Source organism: Pan paniscus, chromosome 6, assembly GCF_029289425.2.
Source record: "Pan paniscus chromosome 6, NHGRI_mPanPan1-v2.0_pri, whole genome shotgun sequence".
NCBI classification, from domain to species: domain Eukaryota; kingdom Metazoa; phylum Chordata; class Mammalia; order Primates; family Hominidae; genus Pan; species Pan paniscus.
The window spans coordinates 98,124,718-98,129,428 of NC_073255.2; positions in this window are offsets into that span (position 1 = coordinate 98,124,718).

The window sequence follows — 4,711 nt, forward strand, 5'->3', positions numbered from 1 at the left end:
TTCCTCTTTACTGATTCTTTACTTTTCTCATCATTGGCCAGAACTATGGTCTAGTGGCTTGCTTCCTGAGGGTTTGGAGCCCTCAGTTGCTTTAATGTTGCTAGTTTGGATTTTCTGCAGTTGCCTATAACATTTATCAATAGGCATGAAAACACCAAGATGCTCCAGTGAGCTTGGATCTCGACATATTCCTCTCTGCCCGCATTGTGTTACAACAACCCCTCCTTATGGTATTCCAGATCATGTCCAACAATATTGTAACTCCTTTCTTTACCTGCTGTTCCATTGGTATAAGAGAATCCTGACCAGCCTCTACTTTAATGGAACCCTTGCTGTGTACACAGTTAAATGTTTCCCCTTGTTGCTTCCCTTCCCCAATCCCACTCAGGAGCTGGGTCTTCTAATCCAACAGAAACTCAATTTATAGGGTGAGGAAGTAGAAATTCTGCAAAAGGGTTACTGGGGGCAAAGGCGCAGGGGCCAATCCTGCTTCCATAATTTGTTTCTTGCACTCAAGTAGTCTAGCTACTGGGGACACAGTGCATTAGTTCAGTGCATACATCTCAACCTAGAAGATGCCCCAAGATGCTGCTTTAGATGCTTTAATTGGTGTTTGAATATTCTATTAACCAGCTTCTTCCAAGATGACACACTGTATGAGAGGACCAGTGAATCCCCGGTCAGGTATTTAGTGTCCTACCTTCTTCCTTAGAATGAATCATTTGATCTGAGTTTATATTATAGAGGGTCCCATGTACTCTATAAGCATTTGAGTTGTGTTGTGTCAAGAGACACTGTGAACAGGAAAGGCAACTTGATATCCAGAGGTGATTTCAATTCTGGCAAGAGAAAATTGCTGTTACCTGCAGCATGAATATAGCCCAAACTGATCAACCTGACATAAAATGAATGGCTGGGCTCCATAAGCAATGTTTCTATATGTAAGACTTGGCATTGGTTTCTGTTGCTGGCAGATTGGGAATTCCACAGTTGCAGTGGTAGATCAGCAACTTTAGTGCAATATTTTTGCTTCTGTGTCCCATTGACCTAGGGCTGCCCTTCACATATTCTGGTTTGCACAAGCATTAAAAAACTGAATTGATTCATATACGTGTCCCACATAGTGATGGCACAGAAGCTCCGAGGTCAGAAAGGAAGGCATACAGAGTGGAGTGGAGGCAAGATGTTGTCAAGGGACATCTGTATGCAGCTGGTTAATGCACCAATGGCCAAAGCAAAAATGGATTGAGAGGATGTGACGCAGAACATATTGAGCCATCTGATATTACATCTCTTTAAGAAAGAAGTCTTTGAGAATGTTATTTTGCTTTTAGTAAAATCAAATAGATCATGGATGTAAAAGAATACACCAGATCTCAAGGCTAGAAATTAGTCGCTTTACAACTAGGCAGGACTAAGGAAGGAAAGCCTCTAATTTTAAATAGCAATTCTTTTAAGCTCTTGAATAGACACATGGTATGTGAGTACTTTAAGGTCCTTAATACAGATTATGAAATTGCTTTTTTCAAATTACCTAAGTAAAGTAAACTGTGTAAGAGTGTCAATTTCATAGTATCTTTGACAGCATTGGGAAGGAAAATTTTAGTCTCAGAATTTGGTAGTTAAAGAGTGGCATTATATTTTAAATGTGTAATTATTTAATTACTAGTATAGTTATATTTTTAAAACTTATGTGTGCTTATTCACCTCTGGTTTGCCTGTTCAACAGTTCAAATCATTTTCCCATTTTTAAACTGAATCTTTTTATATCTAAGACCTTGTTATATATTTAAAAGTTTAATCTGTCTATCATGTACTTTGTAAATATTTTCCCACTTTTTAAGTTTGCCTTGTATAATGTGACTTTAAATATTAACCCCCTTGTTTCTGCATTTTTGGTTAAAAGCTGACACTTTGGTAGTTTTTTTTCAAGTATGGCTTCCCCCCAACCCCAAGCTCTTCATAGAAAGCTAAAAAAAAAGACCTTGTCAGTCATACTTTGTTGTCACTTAATTTATGTTGACTTGTCTCTACTTCTCTGTTACAATCTCCATTTGTAAGGCATTATGTGTTATTTTTTGATAGTTAATGATGGTTATTGAAAAGAACTTAAAATTTGCCTGGAAGATCAAATGGCTGATAAAATAACATTTTTTAAAATTCTAACTTATCTCCTTTGTTTTGGCTCAAAAATTTATATTTATCCCTCATCTCAAGCAATGTAGATTTTTGTTTTTGTTTTTGTTTTTGAGACAGAATCTCACTCTGTCACCCTGGCTGGAGTGCAATGGCATGGTCTTGGCTCACTGCAACCTCCACTTCCTGGGTTCAAGCAATTCTCCTGTCTCAGCCTTCTGAGTAGCTGGGACTACAGGTGCATGCCACCACACCCGGCTAATTTTTTTGTATTTTTAGTAGAGACAGGGTTTCACTATGAAGGTCAGGCTGGTCTTGAACTCCTGACCTTGTGATCCACCCGCCTCGGCCTACCAAAATGCTGGGATTATAGGCGTGAGCCACCGAGCATGGCCACAATGTAGAATATTTTAAGATCTTAGATTCCTGCTTTTCAAGCTGGTCTGCAGACAGCAATATCAGCATCACATACATGCTTACACAAATCTCAGGCCCCATACCAGAACTGCTAAATTAGAATCTACATTTTACAAGGTTTTCTAGTCATTCATTTAACATTATATTTTGAGAAGTGTCATTTTAGACCCTATAGACTATTTTCAAGGAGACATAAAACTAACCAATTAATTAGTTTCCTGGATTATGAGGTTTCTAAAAATTTAAATTGTAGAACGATGTAACAGAAATCTATATTGTTGCCTAATTTTCTCCATCCTCACCTCAAGATTTTTATTTTAAATAGTTGAACAAATGAATAGGCATCTGAGTTCCTGATAACTTACATTATTGATAATCACCATTAAACTGAGATTCTCAGCACCATACAGTCAATCTACAGTTGGAGGAAAAATTGTGAAATCTCATCTCTTTATTTCCAGGGATTGTGAAAATCCTGAGTCTTTGTCTTTAAAGAAGAAATTAGAGGAAGAAGGAAAGAGAAAGTATTTAATATAGTTGTACACATTTTAAGAAGTTGTATATAGTCATATCATAATTATTTTCATTAATTCATTAATACATTCAATTTATTGTATACTTGTGTACAAGGCACTGTGCTAGGTACTGTCGGGGATAATAAAAAAAAGAAATAGAATAATATTATTGTTTCCAATAACAAGCACTTTTGAGTGCTTTCAATGTGCTGGACATTTCTTCTGGGCACTCTTCTGGCTCTGCAATCCTCACAGCTACCCTGTGAGGCTGGTACTGTTATTACCCTCATTGTATAGAAGTGGAATCAAAGGCTCAGAAAGATTAAGCAAAATTTGTCAAGGTCTTACAGTGAGTAAGTGTGAGATTACAACCATATTTGCCTGAATCCCTAGTTCTACCACACATGGTTGACTACTTGCTTTGATTCTATCAGATGGCAGTTTGAAAAACTAATGAAATCATTTATTTGCATTTCTGATTTCCTCTGTTTAAAGTTTAGGGCAATGGAATGTGAGCATTTTTTTTTTCTACTGCTAAGGGTGAAAATAAATAAGCAATGTGTCAAATATAATAGGCATGAATAGAGACATAATAAGCACAAGTAAATAAAATAAGCATACCCAGCTTATTTCTAGTTTCTTTAAAACGCCTGAGGAAATACATCATGGAGGCATAAAGCTGTGCATTTTCACCTTGGGTAGGCGGGAAAGAGACGCTATTTTATTTTTTGTTTCTGAGACTGGTCTCTGCTCAGGTTGGTCTTGAACTTCTGACCTGGGCAAGAGACACTATTATGAACAAGGTGAGCAGGGCTGGACAGAGATGCATGCCTCCTGCTTCTTCCCTGCCCAGCCAAAACCGTGGCAAAGAACTCTCTCTTCTGCCGAGTAAAGCACATAGTCCATAGATAACTGAGATCAAGAGTTACTTCAAAGAAGAATAGAATGATTTAATAAGGGAGGAGGAAACATTTTTCTCTGTGTACATGTGTGCATATGTGAGAAGTTTTATAAAGTATTTTTCTTAACTTTATTTTTAAAACATATAGTAAGATAAATATAACTATGAAAAACATTTAAATAAATGCGTTTAAACATGCTGATGTCCTGTGATCCCAGCTTTATGATAGAATTTCCTCTTTGATTGACTATGATTATGTGATATACCAACTCTTTATTCTAAACAAGATATATGATAGGAGCATGGAATGTTTGCAATACTAATGACTTACAAATTATATGCAGATTATTTCTGAAGGCACGAGACTTTTTTTTCAGGTTCCAGTAATGGGAAAGATGGGAAAACACCCAGCAATTGACTTCACGCCAGAAAAACTCCAACTGACTCATTCTACTTAATTGCTTAATCTAAATTATTTCTCCACAGTAGCTTCACAAATATGGCGTTGAGTCTTTTTTTCCTAAGGATTAAAACAAATTGTGGTGACCCACTGAAATTACACAAATTAGGGTAAAAGGAATGTAAGTTGCATCACACAATACTAATATTCAATGATATAACTTTAAAACATGCATTCTCAATGAGAATGATATCTCCGCAAGGGGGCAAAAACTGGTTCTTGGGGGAGGAAAAAACTCTACTTTTTTTATGTATAAATCACTGATATATATACAGTATATCA